Genomic DNA, 18,704 nt, shown 5'->3' on the forward strand with positions numbered 1-18,704 from the left:
ATTACCATAATTCTAGATTCGCCTATGGTGGAGATAGACACGTCACTTGGGCAGAATGTGATACGACCCCTCAACAGTGCTCCACGCGATGCCTTACAGTTCGATCTATAAACTCCCTGAAACTACTTTTCAAAAGTAAGCAGGTACAGTATGCACTTGAGGGATATTAGGTTGGGGCAGAGCCTGGAAGTTTGAGGTGGGAAGATTGGTGTCAGAATCCAGACCTCATACAATGGAGCTGAAGGAGAGAGTAGAGTGGTGTAAGCACTGCCAATGGCCTTGTATAATGCAGTGGTGAGACCAGATGGCCGGTTAGCTCAGTTGGTTAGAGCGTGGTGCTAATAACGCCAAGGTCGCGGGTTCGATCCCCGTATTGGCCAACTTTTTATTCATTCCTCAGCAGACAACGTAAAACAAACTTATTTTTCTTTAGCAGTTTGGTCACATTCTCATCTTCATCCCTATAATAATTATAATAATAATATATCGCAACAATAGAAGATGGCTTTTGCTATTGAGTATTGAATGAAAACAAATCACATTATTCCAAAACAAAGTCAGCATAGACACACATAGTATACAACCACACAGTATACATACACACAGCTGGTGCACAGGTGTTGTCATTACTGTCACATTGTCAAACCTGCTACATTCATTCCTACTATAGATCCACAGGTTGCCTGAGAAACATGAACTGTTGGTTGATCTTGAGGACAGGTGGGCACATGTTTAGTAGAGACTGCGGATCCCTTGTGGCACCATATCAATAAAGGATAATATTAATAAAGATTGATAGATGCTGACAGCTGCACAGGGGACAGGAAACAGCTGCACACAGGGACGAGGTGGCCGAGTGGTTAAGGCGATGGACTGCTAATCCATTGTGCTCTGCACGCGTGGGTTCGAATCCCATCCTCGTCGGATCATTTTCCTCCAGGCTTCCATTTTTCACCAGTTCCCTTCCTGTGTACACCTACATGCAGGAACAGGGGGTGAGATTTGATGGGATGAGAGATTCAGAAAGTGACAGATTTGGTGAGAAATCTCCAGGTTTTTTTAAAGCGGCAATCATTTACACTGCAAACTTAAACTGGTTTTGCAGTGTAAATGATTGCCGCTTTAAAAAACTGGAGATTTCTTACCAAATCTCTCACTTTCTGAATCTCTCATCCTATTAAATATCACCCAGGGTGTCCACAGAATGTGGGAGACAAAGTACCCCACTCGGAGCTATAACCCCCATAGTATACCAGCAGGTGGCGTGTTACCATCAGTATATTGCCACCTGTATACTGTCTATTGATAAGTACCCTACACAGTGCTATCACCCCATAACCTACCCCCAATATATTGCCCCCTTGTACACTATTAGTTAATGTCTCATAAGTTCTATATCCACCCTATGATCTACCTATCAGACTGCTTGTAGCTCCGATATATCGCTCACTGTACACTATCCACTGCATATGGGTGTGGGACAAAAGGTAGATAACAAAAAGGTTGACAACCATTAGGTCGACACCCTTAGGTCAACTTCCATTTAGGTCGACATGCATTATGGTTGACATGCAAAAAGGTCAACATGTAGAAAGGTCGACATGCAAAAAGTTGGACACAAGCATTAGGTCGACAGTCAAAAGGTCGACATGGTGTTTTTCAAATTTTTCCGTTCCAAATGTCAACACAGTCGACATAGACACTAAAATGTAGCATCCCGTCCCCTCGCATGGCTCGCTGCACTCGCCATGTTATGATCGGCACACTGTTTTATTCTCCCACCACGCCCTACTGGATGGTAAGGCATGAAAAACTGCCTGTGAAAAACCCCATGTCAACCTAATGGTTGTGTCGACCTTTTTGCATGTCGACCTAAATGGAAGTCGAACTAATGGTTGTCAACCTTTTTGTTGTCTACCCGTTGTCAGGTACCCTGCGTATTACCCCACAGAGAACTTATCTAAGGGTGTTGCAGTTGAGATATATATATATATATATATTTATTTACATTATCTATCTATATTTCTATCTATATATTGCAGTTAATTAATATAGTATAACAAATTACAGAAAATTTAAAAAACTTGACCCCGACGTGATTTGAACACGCAACCTTCTGATCTGGAGTCAGACGCGCTACCGTTGCGCCACGAGGTCAGCTGTGAGATATCTGCTGTCACCTGATTCTGGTGGTCGATCACCAGGATACTGTCTGCATATACCAAATTGTGAATGAGGTCATTGGTAAGTGCAGGTGACTGCAGGTGATATAGGAATCCATGTATACAGCAATCACATTACAGAGGGCAGATGAGAACCTCAGTCATTAGCTTCTATTGTGTGATCAGGTCCGAGTCTGTCGGAGGTGCAGGACGCTGGCCGAACATAGAAGCTTCTTTAAAAGCAGCGATCATTTAGGGACATGCTTTTACCTTGTAAATGATTGTCCCATTTGGCCGGTATCCCTTACCTCTGGTGAACTCGGTCCCAAATACACTCTGGATATGTGTTTTATTTGGTACAGATCACCTTTAAAAAAAAGTGTAATTCTTGGTTGACATCATTTGAATGTGCATCATTTATACCTGGAGACAGATGCGGATTATAATTTAAAAGTGTTGAATGCATTGGCAGTTTATATTAGCCCCACCCCCAGAATGTGATTGGCCGACAACCTTTCTTGCTCTAGATATGGTCATTGATGGTTTATGGCCCACAGTGGCAGCAATGCCACACAGTGCCAGTAACAAGTATGCCCCACAGTGCCAGCAATGCCCCACAGTGCTAGCAACAAGTATGCCCCACAGTGCCAGTAACAAGTATGCCCCACAGTGCCAGCAATGCCCCACAGTGCTAGCAACAAGTATGCCCCACAGTGCCAGCAATGCCCCCATAGTATTTCCACACTTCGTATCTCTCTTTCCCTTCACTGTGACTGGGCTGCCCGCCAATCAAAGTTCGCGGCCGGCTCCTGATTGGCTGCTGGCCCGCAATCTCTGATTGCGCAATGCACTCTCCTCCCCTCCAGTAACCTGTCTGACTGCCGCGGCCGCCATTACAGGCCGCGCACCACAGGTTGGGAACCACTGACCTATATGGAAGAAAAAAAGAGAATTTGATTTATAAGCGCCAGAGGAACACTTCCATATCTTCGTCTGGTAGTATTGTATGTTGATTGAAGTAGTGTCTCAATTGTTTGGTAGTGAGACCTTAGGCTGCTTTTAGCGCATTATATTTGGTTCTTAAATCACCTCTAAATCGTTTACACAGCAAAGTTGCAAGGTATCACGGCCCAGTTACTAGTCACTACTGGTAGGGAAATCTTTAGTATTAGCACTAATGTATTGCTTAATAGACGCTGTGCACATAGGCGAATCTAGAATTATGGTAATGGGTGGTCCCAGAACTAGACATAACAGCAGGGGGACCTTTGCGCGGCGTGGCAAAAAGGGGGCGTGGTCCCATGGAAAGGAGGCGTGGCATCACAAAAAGCGGTGTGGTATTACACCTTACACCATACACGGTAATGCCCATTACACATTTTAGCAAACTTCGTAATACCCATTACACATAATGCCAAATGCCGTAATGCCAATTACACATTAGGCCACACACCATAATGCCCATTACACATTGTGCCACACATCATGATGCCCATTACATACTATATAACAAACCGTAATGCCCATTACATATTTGCCACATAAGTGCTGCTTACCTACGTGCTCATTGCTAGGGGGTTCTTGCTTGATGGCACCATAGTACCCATTACACATGATGCCGCACACCATAGTACCCATTACACATGATGCCGCGCACCATAGTACCCATTACACATGATGCCGCGCACCATAGTATCCATTACACATGATGCCACACACCATAGAACCCATTACACATGATGCTGCGCACCATAGTATCCATTACACATGATGCCGCGCACCATAGTACCCATTACACATGATGCTGCACACATAATGTCCATTACACATGATGCTGCACACATAATGCCGCTTACACATGATGCTGCACACCGTAATGCCCCTTACACATTAAGCCACACATTATGCGTAATGCCCCCACATACCGCCACTTGTAGCGTCCCTTAAGCAATGCCCCCAAAAGTGCCACTTACTGTAAATTTTTATATGAGCCTTCGCTGCTGCTGCAGGGAGAGATGGAGAGCGGTGCAGCTGCTTCTATGGGGAGAGGAGCAGAGCGCAGCGCAGAGCACGCTCCCACTCCCCTCCTGGTGTCCCCTCTAGCCGAGTGGACATTTGAAATATTATGCGCGCTGTTGTGCGTGACGTCGGGGGAGCACACCGGGCGCCGGCACCACATGATTAAAGGGGGGCGGGCTAAGGTGAAAGCGGGGAGAAGAATTGGAGCGGAAGCTGCAGGGGTGACAGTCATTGACAGCTGGGCAGAGAGCAGGAGGCTGCCCGGCTGTATTCAGAGCACTGCAGGTCACAGCTGTTAGAAATAATACCCCTTTCACAACAGAAAATGCAGGGATTTACCCGGGAATGTGGTACCAGGATCATGCAGGGACATTCCCAGGCTGACCCCTTATACCCCAGCCTAGTCCCTACATTTTCTGGTGTGAGAGGGAGAGACAAAAACTCCCCTCTCCCTACACCCCTTTAACCAACAAGCTATATCTTCGGAACCAACTGACCCATTTACATGAGACCAGTATCATATTGAAGAACTTTTGAGTTGGCTTCGAATGATTTTTGGTCCCGTGAAACTGGGCTGTTTGGTTCCAGAGAAATCTGCCCTCAAAGAACATAAACAGTCATGAAATGACATTTAAAAAAAAAAAAAAAAAAAAAAAAAGTTTAACCTCAATATCCCTGGAACCAATTAACCCATATGGATCCAGCCTGGTATCAGATTGAAGGCCCAACTATTTGGGTTTGACTGACATCAACCTTGAGCTTCAGTGATGCAGAAGGGGGAACTGGCAGCTGTTGAACTGGGTGCGGGTCGGAATTAGCGGGTCCCATGTTATCCTATAGGGAAAACGTTCCAGCTTTGCCTGGCCGTATCACCGGTTCCCAGGGGGCTGGGCTCGTTTGAAAGCCCCATCCCTCGGCTACAAAATGGGCTAATGGGTGGTCCTGTGCACCCCCGGACCACCCCCTAGATTCACCTATGGCTGTGCACATAGTGTCTATTCCTTCAGGCTGGGAGGACACCCACCTGGCTCCCCTGCCGGCCCCGAGAAAAACAGGACTGTTGGGCGGTATGCTTACGTAGCAAGCGGACTGCTTTACATATTTTTAGATATTCAACATTTCATCTGTTTTTCAACCATGACAAACAATCACCAGTGAGCGCCGGTATCAGAATGACACACACCCCGGTTGTCGGTCAGGATGGTGCTGGGGACCAGAATAATCACATACTCAGCCTCCCCCATTCATCATGTCTGTTTCTCCATAAGGAGGAACAGGTAAGGATCAACCTCACTGATGATACCACTAGATGGCGTCACGCTGGGACCAGACATTTGGACATGTTTATTACCATTGTGGAGACTCTGTGTGACCTGTTACCTGTATCATGATAAATGTCTCTGGGGTCAATAATGTGAATCTTCTTATGTCCACATGATGATGATGATGATGATGTCAACAAAATATACAACACCCATTTTGGACATGAGAGTCTATGACTGGGCAGCACGAAGGGTTCAGTTTTGAGGGACCACTGATCAGGCTTCCTACTCTCCTAAATATAGTGGGAAGCTCCCAGCTTTTTCCTGAGGCTCCCGGAGCCCCGCAAACCCCCTCATAACTCCTGGAAGATATGCCCATGGGTGGGGATAGACACACCCCTTAGGCAGAATGTGATACGCCCCCTCAATGGTGCTCCACGCATTGCCTTACAGTGCGACCTATAATCTCCCTGAAACTACTTTTCAAAAGTAGTTTGGGGCAGAGCCTGGAAGTTTGAGGTGGGAAGATTGGTGGGGTTGGGGCAGAGCCTGGAATATTAGGTTGGGGCAGAGCCTGGAAGTTTGAGGTGGGAAGATTGGTGTCAGAATCCAGACCTCGTACAATGGAGCTGAAGGGGAGAGTAGAGTGGTGTAAGCACTGCCAAGGGCCTTGTATAATGCAGTGCTGTGAGCAGATGGCCGGTTAGCTCAGTTGGTTAGAGCGTGGTGCTAATAACGCCAAGGTCGCGGGTTTGATCCCCGTACGGGCCAACTTTTTATTCATTCCTCAGCAGACAACGTTAAACTAACTTATTTTTCTTTAGCAGTCTGGTCACATTCTCATCTTCATGCCTATAATAATTATAATAATATATCGCCACAATAGAAGATGGCTGCTTATTATTACTAATATCACAATATTCCAAAAACAAATTCAGCATAGAAACCAGGAGGTTAGATGTTCCGGTATACACCAGGTATTTTAATTGTCTCCAAGACTGATGAGATAGCCGCCATCACCTTCATTCCAGCGATGCACATGTTACCCATACCCATAAATCCACTGTTTTTATGGGTATGTCCATAAAACACTGAGTGGACCCCAGTGACCGCCCCCTGCCTGTCACTTAATTTACAAAGGCTCTGGCGATGAAAAACTTGCCAAAGGCACTGGATCTGTGGATTTGGGCATGCGGATGAGCGGCTATACGCATGCACACAGCCCCACCATCGGAGCCGAACTCTACTGGCTGGGCATACCAATACTATTATACATTTCAGTAAGCAGTACCACGGGTGGGTGCTGATGGTTCCACACACAGGGCACCGGCCTTGCCACCCTAATTACAGCCCTGCAGCATCAGGGGCTCCTCTGTATCCAGGACAGTTTGTGATAGCCAAATTGGACGGCTGTTCCATCCTGGAGGCTTGAGGCATTGCAGGTGCAAATGAAAGGTAATGCTGCTAAACACACGTGTATGGGTGCTCAGGGACTCACCAGTCATACTGTCCATATGCATGTAACACACTGTATACAGCTGGCATGTAGGCAGTGGCGTAACTATAATTTGAACGCCTCCCCCCCCCCCCGCGGATAATAAAGCATGACCCTATTTGTAAAAGGGATGGCAAAGAAAGAACACTTGAGACCAGCTCCAGTCAATGGTGTTAATCATGGCCGCTACTGAACGCCCCAATCCATAACACCCCCTATTGTGAGGTACAGCCCGCACTGTGATGGACTCGCTGCCCCTTCTATGGCATGTCGAGGACACTTCCATGAAGTGTCCAACGTCCCCCCATGGAGGCAGGACTCACCAGCCATCCTGGCAAAGGGGGGCAATACAGCACAGCGACCGCCTGTCACTTCACCTGACCGCTGGTTGAGTGCACCTTCTCGCCACAGCCCAGGTTCCCAAACACCCCGCAGGGTAAACCGTGTGGAACCATGGCCAGCCACCCTGAACAAATACCACCTATGCCTAACTAACCTAAGCTAAAAAAAAACTGCGCTGCTGCCCAAGGACACAACGATCTTAGAAACCGCATGGTTAATCTTCCGCCTGGCCCTTTCTATGGCTGCCATATCACAACAGCCCCACCAGTGAAAATGGGGCACTATGTTAGATCATATCACCTGCAACCCTGGCCAGCGTGAGACCAAACGGGTCAAATCAGCCTCAGTCTGGAGAATGAGGCAGATGCAGTACTCCAGAACAAATTGTTACCCCCGAGGTGTATAATCAAAATGTTCGGGCGGCCCCACTTACCGGCTCCTCACTCCGAACCAGTGAACAGCTCTGGCCCTGAATAAAGCTAATGGGTGCCTAGCAGCCCAGAAAATAAAAGTGTGACCTACAAACCAAACCCTACCAAGTGCCATTGCAGATGATGGGGGGGGGGGGGGGCTGAAAAAAGAAGAACCTACCGATTAACATCTCAAATGACATTGCAATTGTTAGGTTAAACACAACTTAATGATTAGTACAGTGAAGGTGAAAACCTTAAAAAAAAACTCAGGTGAACTGTAGGGATAGCCAATTGTAATTGGTCCACAAACGGAGGACAAAAAGTAAAAAATCTTCACACCGTCAATTCTGGAACGCTATCCGTTCCAAAACTGATTGTAAACAAATGTTTTTGAGCTGGTGCAACAGGCGCTAAATTACAACTTATCCAACCTAACATACGTCTTATAAGTGGAAGACCTCCACTGACCCACCGTCTTAATGGCGGACGGAGGAAGCCCTGCCGCCACTACGCAAGTAACCGTGCCGATATGGAATGAATGCGTTTAGAAATCCCCGCCCCGCAACCCCAAATCCGCCAAACAACGCCGAAACACAGCTGTAAACTGGAATCGGGTCAGAGGCAACTCATTCGCATGTGCCAAAAACTGACTGGGAGCCCCGAGTTTGTGGAAGATATACTCCTTAGCCAGGAGGACCGGGCAGATAGCACTGTTACCGTGAGCTCTCAAGGAGACCCGGCTGCCCTTACCCAGTGGTTTGGTCGTAGACCACCGTATCTTACACATCACGAGACCCTCCCAGAAGACCATGTCTTCCTTTAGAAGCCCTGACGTGGAGGATCGCTTATTAGCCGCTACCAATTCACTAATGCAAAAAGCGCCAAAGAAAGCAAAAGCGACTCTAAATAGGACCACTTCGAAGTCGTTTTCTGTGACCTTAGGCAGACAAGCTATTAAATTGCTCAGCATGTCTATGGGCCTGCGTGAATCTGGCATGGCTGGCTGCTCCCTGACCCAACCCCTAAGAGCCTTGGCAAGCACAAATGACTTATAGGGTTGTGCTCGCCATGTATGCATGTATAGAATGAGCAACCTGCAAAGATGGCCACCATGGCTGACTTAGACCTGCACTGCCAAAAGGCAAAAGCAAGCAAATAGTCATCGACCGACCATTTGCCACAGGGTGAGTGGTGAGCCACAGGGTGGCACACCACTCACCCTGAAAATATGCTCCAAAACCCACAGAGCCAGCATAGTCAGTAAACAACTGCAGCCTAGAAGGGGGCTCGGATGGCCAGATCAATTCCCGATTGAAATGCTCCAGGAACGTGGACCAAATGAGCAGGTCATCACGCATCTCCTGGGACAATCTAATCATGTGATGGGGGTCCCTAACCCCCACCTTGGCCCTCTGTAACTTACAGAAAAACACTTGATCCATAGGGATAATACGGCAAGCAAACTGAAAGGAACCCAGCAACGACTGAAGTATTTGCAACAAAACCTCTTCTTCTGCAAGCATTCACCTATTAGGGATAGCAATTTTACAACCTTGTCCTCAGGGAGGTGGCAGCAGCCAGAGGCAGAGTCTATTTCAATACCTAGGTAAGAAAGCACCTGTGTAGGGCCTTCTGTTTTATCTGAGGCAATTGGTACCCCTAAACTGCCCATGAGCCTAGTAGCCACTGTGAGAGCATGTATTGTGGTCTCCTGGGCCCACAAAGAGAAATTCATCCAAATAGTGTGCCACCCCACGGTAACCCATGTTGGCTTGGATGCACCAGTGGAGAAAAGTACTAAACTTCTCAAAGTAGGCACAGGAGAACAAGCACCCCACTGGCATACATTTGTCAATGAAAATTCCCCCATCAACAGGGAAACCCATAAACCAAAAAGAGTCGGGGTAAAAAGGGAGGAGGCGAAATGCGGAATCGATGTCCAGTTTCGCCATGAGTGTGCCTTTAACGAAACGAGTACCTAATCAAACAGCTGGTACTGGACGCTGCAACATTCATCAGAAATAGCATCATTGATGGATGCCCTGTGGGGGTATGACAGGTGCTTTATAAACCTAAATTTACTGGGTGCTTTTTTGGGCACTATTCCTGAAGGAGAGAAACACATCCTGGGCAAAGGAATTGAAAGGGCCAGCCATCCTGCCCAAATCCACTTCAGCCTGCACTTTCTGCCATTCCACTCAGGGGAAATCCCTCGACGACTTCAGGTTCCTGCGGGAGACCATGCTAACGGACTAGGGTATGGGTAAACTAAAACCATCTAATAAAACTGGGCGTCACATACGTTAGGGTATCCGACCAATCTACAGGCTAATTCAGCCACAACAATGGGTGAGGGAGCCTTACTTACTGCTAGCGCCGGCTTCGCCCTGGTCGGCATGCCACATGGAGGACTTACAAGCCTTGGGCCCTTATTCTTGTTCGTGCGGTACGGCCCGCGTGCGGCCGTACCGCCGATGTTTTTACACTGCACATGCGCAGAGGTCAATCTGCGCATGTGCAGCCCCCTTCGCCGCAGACGTATTTCGTCCGCCGCAAAGGGGGCGTATAGGGGCGTGAGAGGCATCATGCCCTCATTTCCCTATGTGTACGCCCCGCGTTTCATGGGCGTTCCCATGCAAACGCGGGGCGTATGCATGGTAATGAGGCCATGACGCAACTCATGGGGGCGGAAAGCTGACGTCGCCGGATGTCAGCTTTCAGCCCCCATACAAGCTACCACACGGACGATTGTCCGTGTGGTCTCAGCTTGCGGGAGCTGCCGCGGCGTGCGGACCTGCCTTCGATGGTCGACGACCATCGAATGCAGGGGGCAGCTCCCACCATGGTGGAGGCGTACGCCTCCACCATTTTTATGCGGATCGCCAGCCGTCCGTGTACGGACGGCCGTGGCGATCCGTAGGGTGGGCGGGGATTGGTTTGTGCGGCTGGAGCCCCGTGTGCGGCTCTGGCCGCACCAACCAGAATAAGGGCCTTGGCTGGGAGACCCGCACCACACACCCGGCATTCGTGGTGTGTGGCACTCCGCGCCCATGTCGCATACCTGTAATTGAATGGGACTCTGAACTTCTGTGAGTGATCCCAGATGGAAAGTCTTACAGAATAGTCCTCCCAATATTTTAAGCAATGTGGTGCTCAATGTGAGTTACTCATACAGAAAGATCTTGGTGTTGTTCCTGAAAATAGATCAATGGATGGAGGGGGCACACACTGCAGGTTCCAATGTCCGCAGGGCCCCCACTCTTACTGATTCGTTGCTGGGAGGAACAGTTTATACACCCTGGCACTTGGCAGACAGCGCGGCTTTGGTATGCGCTGTGATTTTGAGAGACAGCGCAACTTCACTCACCACTTTAAAAGTCATTGGCGGGAGTCCAGCAATAGTTATATGCCACAGTCCTGTTAGAGAGGGACCGATTGGTTGCAGAGTTGCTGCCGCCGTGTGTGTCATCACACAGGGACCCGCTGCTGATGGTAGGCAGATGATAGACGGGGTAATCCGGCCGGGCTTATTACCGGGATGGTAATAAGCCAGTGTTGAAGTAGGCAACAGTTGTAGACGATACCCCATGGGTTACCACTGTCTGGGAGCTAGTGTAGTCCTTGGAAGACATACAGGACAGCTCACCAATACCAAATTTACACAGTTCCTTTCCCATCAGCTCATGGGAGACACGGTCAAAGGCCTTTTCCTGGTAAAGACGAATCAGGGCCGTGCACACATTAGATTGGACCGTGTCTCTGTGGAGGGCAAGGCTGCCTGTGATTCTGCGGCCCGGAATCAGGGCTGGCAACAGACATCTTGGGGCCCAGTACACTGATATCTCTGAGGCCCAGACTTTTATTACATTGAATGTGTTTTTATTATTAGAAAAAAAATCTGATAATTAATATACACTATGCAATATAATAGTGCAGGGCAGATGGGAGGGAGCAGCATTGTGCGTCGTATGGTCCACTGTGTTGCGTGATGTCACTTAAAGCATTAGTACTGGTAGCCACCAGGTGGCCACACCAAGGGCTGCACTGCCACAGCCATACTTACAGTTCCTGAGTCCCTCAGAGCCTTGGGGCCCCTCACAAGGTTGAGGCCTGATACAAGTGTCCCCCGTGACCCCCCAGTGTCACCTGCCCTGCCTGGAATGCCACAGGTTTTATATGGATGAACGATCTGCCCAATGACAGCCGTAAGCCATCAATGTTACCTATGATACCTTTGATGGTGACCACCAATGATTTACCCAACAAAACCCTTCTCTACAATGTTACCCATAGAATTTACTGTAATTATAAGCTAACTCACAGGAACAAACACACAGCAAAGTTGTAAGGTATCAGAACACACACCCCAGTTACTAATCACTACTGGTAGGGGAAAATTATTAATATTATTATTATTGTTCATTTATACGGCGCCACAAAGGTTCTGCAGCGCCTGACAATATATCAATGAGCAAAAACAAATAACGAATTACAGCACAAGACAGTTTAGGACAAGTACATGGTAAATACGGATAGTTGCATCAGGGGACAGGACACTGCAGCAAGCATCAGGGTGGTTTATATATATATATATATATTCTAAGAAAAGTACATCAGGAGAGAGGGCCCTGCTCGTGAGAGCTTACATTCTAAAGGGGAGGGTTAGACAGACTGGGGTGACACAGAAGGGGAAGAAGTGATCATAAACAGTAGGTTAGGATGAGAGATGGTTGGGTTGTATGCAGGAGGGTGGGAAGAGGTCAGCTTTAGTCTATGATATTTTAAGCCTAAAAAAGAGCTGGGTCATCCAGGAGTAGACAGCAGAGAGACAGTTGGAGATATGAGTGAGGATAGAGGGAGAGAGATCATGGGCTAGATTCTCTAAGCTTCAAAAGTGATAAAATGGAGAGTGAAAAACAGCCAGCCAATCTGCTCCTACCTGCCATGTCACAGACTGTGTTTGAAAAATGTCAGATAGGAGCTGATTGGCTGGCTGTTTATCACTCTGCATTTTATCACTTTTGAAGCTTAGAGAATCAGGCTCCAGGAGAGGAGAGGTAGATTTCAGCAGAGAGACAGTTGGAGATATGAGTGAGGACAGAGGGAGAGAGATCAGGAGAGGAGAGGTAGATTTCAGCAGAGAGACAGTTGGAGATATGAGCGAGGATAGAGGGAGAGAGATCAGGAGAGGAGCGGGAGATTTCAGTATTATCAGCATAGAGGTGATAGTGGAAGTCGAGTGAGTAAATGAGCTCACCCAGAGAGGACGTATAGATATAGAGAAGAGGAGGGCCAAGAATAGAATCTTGGGGGACACCTACAATCAATGGAAGAGCAGGAGAGGTGAAGTCATTATAGGTACAGCTGGGCATTTCCAAAACTGATTTAAACACAAGCATTAACAGTAATAGTTTTTTTTGCAGATGTCAAAATTGGTGATATTACATCTGAACATCCAGATTAAGCACCAGGGGTAGTATGGATGTGAGGATAATGTGTACTCACTCAAAGCCGTCCTTTGGTTTTTAGAGTTGTATTTGTTTTCTATCCTGTTTCATTTCGGCAGAAACCTTTAGTATTAGCATTTATGTTTATAGCATTATCATTAGATATTCAACTATTCCTCTGTACTTCAACCAAGAAAAACATCAGTGAGTGACAGTATCAGAATGACACACACCCCGGTTGTCGGTCAGGATGGTGCTGGGGATCAGAATAATCACATACTCAGCCTCCCCCATTCATCATGTCTGTTTCTCCATAAGGAGGAACAGGTAAGGATCAACCTCACTGATGATACCACTAGATGGCGTCACGCTGGGACCAGACATTTGGACATGTTTATTACCATTGTAGAGACTCTGTGTGACCTGTTACCTGTATCATGATAAATGTCTCTGGGGTCAATAATGTGAATCTTCTTATGTCCACATAACGATGATGTCAACAAAATATACAACACCCATTTAGGACATGAGAGTCTATGACACACAAAGGGGTCAGATGTAAGGGAACACTGAGCAGGCCTCTACTCTCTCGCATATAGCAGGAGGCTCCGGACTTTTGATTGAGACTCCCGGAGCCCCTGCAAACCCCCTGATACATCATGGTTTTGGGATTTCCTCCCACGTGTCCTGAACTGGTGGGGGTGGGGGGCGGGGCCTGTACGAGGCAAGTTACAGCCGGCCTCTGCGGGGTTGTGGGTAGCGGTGGCTGAGCTGCTCTGCGCACAGATTGGAAGTCTGTGCATCGGGAACATTGCACACACCACAGTACATTATACAGAGCCCCCATATTACACCCGGTACTCAGCACATTGTACACACCACAGCACATTATACACAGCCCCCCATATTACACCCAGTAATCAGCACATTGCACACACCACAGCACATTATACACAGCCCCCCATATTATACCCGGTACTCAGCACATTACACACACCACAGCACATTATACACAGCCCCCCATATTGCACACAACACACCCAGCCCATCCCCCATATTACACCCAGTACTCGGTGCATTGCACACACCACAGCACATTATACACAGCCCCCCATATTACACCCAGTAATCAGCACATTGCACACACCACAGCACATTATACACAGCCCCCCATATTATACCCGGTACTCTGCACATTGTACACACCACAGCACATTATACACAGCCCCCCATATTGCACACAACACACCCAGCCCATCCCCCATATTACACCCAGTACTCGGTGCATTGCACACACCACAGCACATTATACACAGCCCCCATATTGCACACACCATACACAGGCCCTCCCCATTTTAAACCCAGCACTCAGCACTTTGTACACACTACAGTACATTATACACAGCCCCTCCCCCATATTAAACTCAGTACACACACACATATTACACCCAGTACACACACATATTATACACAGCCCCCCTCTTCTTCCCCACACACATATAATACACAGCACTCACCTGGCTGTGTTATACCCCTTTCCCACCAGAAAATGCAGGGTCCCACCCGGGAATATGGCCCAGGGATCATGCCGGGCCATTCCCTCGTTGGCCCCTTTCACACCAGAAAAGTCCCTGCATTTTCTGGTGTGTGAAGAGGGCTGGAAGGAGGCCATCAGTAGGCGTGCTGGCGGCGGGCAGGCGGCAGGATGGCGGTGAGATGGCGGCCAGTACTCACCCCTGTTGCTGATCCTCAGTGCAGTCAGGGGATCCACACAGGTGGCAGGCGCAGATGACAGGTCAGACGGTGAGTACATATGACGCAGCTCTCCGGAAGCAGTGAGGGCAACAGAGAGCTGCTTCGTCTTCATCCGCCACCTTTCCTGTCATTTGAACCCACCGCCTGTGTGGATCCCTGGCCTGACAGCACACCGAGGACCGGCAACCTGGGTAAGTACCCCCTATTCTTTTCACATTGGCCAGGTCCCCGGGATGAACATGGGAACAACCCTGCTCAATAGCAGGGTTGGAATCCCGGCCCAACCCGGAAAATTAGGCTGGTGTGAAAGGGGTATTATTGATTCCAGGGGAGCGCAGGGAGCCGGCAGTGTAGTGGGGTAGGCAGAAGAGCAGGAAGAGCTGGCCTGATACACGGAGCCCACAGTCAGTGTGGTGGGCGGGGCCAGCCTCAGGGAAGCCGCGGCTTCTATCTCTGCTGTTCCCGATGCACAGACTTCTGGTCTGTGCACAGAGCAGCTCAGCCACCGCTACCCACAACCCCACATTGGCCGGCTGTAACTTCCCCCATACACGCCCCAACATCCCACCAGTTCAGGACACGCGCATTCAGTCCAAATGTCAAGGGAGGACCCCCAAAACCATGATGTATGAGGGGGATTGCCGGGGCTCCGGGAGCCTCAATCAAAAGTCTGGAGCCTCCTGCTATATGTGGGAGAGTAGGAAGCCTGCTCAGTGTTCCCTTACATCTGACCCCTTTGTGTGTCATAGACTCTCATGTCCAAAATGGGTGTTGTGTATTTTGTTGACATCTTCATTATGTGGACATAAGAAGGTTCATATTATTGACCCCAGAGACATGATACATGTAACAGGTCACATGGAGTCTCCATAATGGTAATAAACATGTCCAAATGTCTGGCCCCAGCGTGACGCCACCTAGTGGTATCATCAGTGAGGTTGATCCTTACCTGTTCCTCCTTATGGAGAAACAGACATGATGAATGGGGGAGGCTGAGTATGTGATTATTCTGATCCCCAGCACCATCCTGACCGACAACCGGGGTGTGTGTCATTCTGATACCGGCGCTCACTGATGATTGTTTGTTATGGTTGAAAAACAGAGAAATTATTTGTTATCTATAATAAATGAGGCAGCTCTATAAAGGTTTCCCTACCAGTAGTGACTGGGGCGTGTGCTCTGATACCTTGTAACTTTGCGGGGTGTAATACGGGGGAGGGGCTGGGTGTGGTGTGTGCAATATGGAGGGTTTGTAAGTTATAGGACAGGGAGAATAGCTCCGCTCCTGATACCCATGAATCCCCTCCCCCAGGTTCTGATTGGCCCCGAGGCCAGTCAATGAAAGAATATGGATGACCATCAGTTGGTAAATATAATGATGTTATTTATTGCACAGTGCACAACCATTAATACACTACTACCAGTGGCGTAAGTTCTTCCCATTTGCCCGGGTGCCCCTAAACACACACACCTTATATAAATATATGAATGCATGTGTGAGTGTATATGCATGTATGTATATTATGTTTAAAATAACGTGAGAGTGCAACGCAGGCTTGCCTACCCTCCCGGAAGGAGCCTCCTGAAAATCGGATCCTTCTCCCGGCCCCCCGGGAAGGTGGGCAAGTCTCCCGCTTTCTAGTGATTGCCCCCGCTCCCCCTTGCCCGCTAGTTTAATTACCATAAATCGTGGGTCCTCGGTGAGGGGGTGGGGCTTAAATGTCAGCCTTGTCCCCGCCCCCCTGACTTGTTGCCTCTGCGGACTTCTCCCAGAGAGGTGAAATCAAAAGTAGGCAAGTATGGTGCAACGTCTATGGAGGGAGAGTCAGCCACAAAAGCATCATCAACGGCTTACAATTAACTGATTTAAACTTGCAGGGGAGGAAAGGTGCCCCCTTGGGAGCAGGAGCCTGGCGGCAGGTGACTCCATTGCCCCCCAAAATTCTGCCTCTGACTACTACCATTTCACTATCGATGGTGAGCACAGCAATAGCCATCGCTGTCTTTCTCTTAGTAGGGTTGGCCATCAATGTTACCACCAAAGGTTTTCCCAACAAAAGCCATCTCTACAATATTACCCATAGAGTTTACTGTAATTATAATTTAAGTCACAGTAATAAGCACACAGCAAAGTTGCAAGGTACCAGAACACACGTCCCAGTTACTACTGGTAGGGAAACCTTTAGTATTAGCACTTATGTAATAGGAGAGCTGCATAACTTCTTTTGGATAACAAATTATGGTACTTGTTTCCTAGCACGGCCACAATCTTGTGGATCGTGTACCTTTAAGTTAAGGTACACGATCCAAACGATGGACCCGATTTCTTTTGAAATCAGGTCCATTTTGCCGGCAAAGGTACAAAATCGGGGGCATCGCGTCGGTCGGGACCATTAACATTGGTCCCGACGCGACCGACGCGATGCCCCCGATTTCCCCATAGTCTTCAATGTTAAAATATTTTTTAACATTGAAATCGTGAGGATCGCGTCGGTCTTGTGCCATTATAATGGCACAAGATGAGATGGACTTGATTAAGTCCATCTCACCTTTAAAAAAATGTGAAAAATGTGAAATGGGCCAATATGACCCATTTCACATTATAGATGTCCCCGTCGTCACCCCATGATAGACGCCAACCCGAAGCGTGGCGAGCGCAGCGAGCCCGCGAGGGGCGGCGGTGCGCGTCCTCCGACCTTTTCATTCCCCTACTATCCACGTCGGCGTGGAGTTGAGAATAGAATAGTGTGGCGAGCGCAGCGAGCCACCGAGCCCGAAGCGTGGCGAGCGCAGCGAGCCCCGCGAGGGGACGCATATAACTTCACAGGTATATGCGGCCCCTCGCGGGGCACGCTGCGCTCGCCACGCTTCGGGCTCGGGGGCTCGCTGCGCTCGCCACACTATTCTATTCTCAACTCCACGCCAATGTGGATAGTAGGGGAATGAAAAGGTCGGAGGACGCGCACCGCCGCCCCTCGCGGGCTCGCTGCGCTCACAACGCTTCGGGTTGGCGTCTATCGTGGGGTGGGGTTTACGTCGTTAAATTTGGGGGTCTAGGGAATATTTTACATTGAATCCAATGTAAAATCGGGTTTTACATTTCATTCAATCAAAAAATCGGGTCGGTCGCGTCGCATGCGACCAAATCGCATGCGATGCGATCGACCCGATTTTTCCGACACGACCACCCCGATGTAAATCGGTGTGGCTGTGCTAGGAAACAAGTACCCAAATTATTTCTCTGTTTTTCAACCACAACAAAACATTTTCCAGTGAGCGACGGTATCAGAATGACACGCACCCCGGTTGTCAGTCAGGATGGTGATGGGGATCAGAATAATCACATACTCAGCCTCCCCCATTCATCATGTCTGTTTCTCCATAAGGAGGAACAGGTAAGGATCAACCTCACTGATGATACCACTAGGTGGCGTCACGCTGGGGTCAGACATTTGGACATGTTTATTACCATTATGGAGACTCCATGTGACCTGTTATCTGTATCATAATAAATGTCTCTGAGGTCAATAATGTGAATCTTCTTATGTCCACATAACGATGATGTCAACAAAATATACAACACCCATTTTGGACATGAGAGTCTATGACACACAAAGGGTTCAGTTGTAAGGGAACACTGAGCAGGCTTCCTACTCTCCCACATATAGCAGGAGGCTCCCGAGTTTTGATTAAGGCTCCCGGAGCCTCTGCAAACCCCCTCATACATCATGGTTTTGGGGTTCCCTCCCTTGAAATTTGGACTGCAAGTGCGTGTCCTGAACTGGTGGGGGGGTGGGGCCTGTATGGGG

At 48.5% G+C, this 18,704-nt stretch overlaps 8 non-coding genes across 8 annotated transcripts; 4 read left to right on the forward strand and 4 right to left on the reverse strand.

Moving 5' to 3' along the window:
• The first annotated feature begins 306 nt into the window (after positions 1-306).
• TRNAI-AAU (transfer RNA isoleucine (anticodon AAU)) lies at positions 307-380 on the forward strand. Its single transcript has one exon. It is a non-coding gene; the product is annotated as a tRNA-Ile (tRNA).
• Positions 381-842: 462 nt separating this feature from the next.
• Positions 843-924, forward strand: TRNAS-GCU (transfer RNA serine (anticodon GCU)). The gene has a single exon. It is a non-coding gene; the product is annotated as a tRNA-Ser (tRNA).
• Positions 925-2,085: 1,161 nt separating this feature from the next.
• TRNAW-CCA (transfer RNA tryptophan (anticodon CCA)) lies at positions 2,086-2,157 on the reverse strand. The gene has a single exon. It is a non-coding gene; the product is annotated as a tRNA-Trp (tRNA).
• A 3,190-nt stretch (positions 2,158-5,347) lies between these two features.
• LOC146076827 (U8 small nucleolar RNA) lies at positions 5,348-5,481 on the reverse strand. The gene has a single exon (XR_014474221.1). It is a non-coding gene; the product is annotated as a U8 small nucleolar RNA (small nucleolar RNA).
• A 659-nt stretch (positions 5,482-6,140) lies between these two features.
• TRNAI-AAU (transfer RNA isoleucine (anticodon AAU)) lies at positions 6,141-6,214 on the forward strand. Its single transcript has one exon. It is a non-coding gene; the product is annotated as a tRNA-Ile (tRNA).
• Positions 6,215-13,356: 7,142 nt separating this feature from the next.
• On the reverse strand, positions 13,357-13,490 carry LOC146076818 (U8 small nucleolar RNA). Its single transcript, XR_014474213.1, has one exon. It is a non-coding gene; the product is annotated as a U8 small nucleolar RNA (small nucleolar RNA).
• A 2,331-nt stretch (positions 13,491-15,821) lies between these two features.
• On the forward strand, positions 15,822-15,955 carry LOC146076819 (U8 small nucleolar RNA). Its single transcript, XR_014474214.1, has one exon. It is a non-coding gene; the product is annotated as a U8 small nucleolar RNA (small nucleolar RNA).
• A 2,224-nt stretch (positions 15,956-18,179) lies between these two features.
• On the reverse strand, positions 18,180-18,313 carry LOC146076826 (U8 small nucleolar RNA). Its single transcript, XR_014474220.1, has one exon. It is a non-coding gene; the product is annotated as a U8 small nucleolar RNA (small nucleolar RNA).
• Positions 18,314-18,704: the final 391 nt, after the last annotated feature.

The sequence above is a fragment of the Crinia signifera genome, chromosome 4, assembly GCF_055691185.1.
Source record: "Crinia signifera chromosome 4, ASM5569118v1, whole genome shotgun sequence".
Lineage (NCBI taxonomy): Eukaryota > Metazoa > Chordata > Amphibia > Anura > Myobatrachidae > Crinia > Crinia signifera.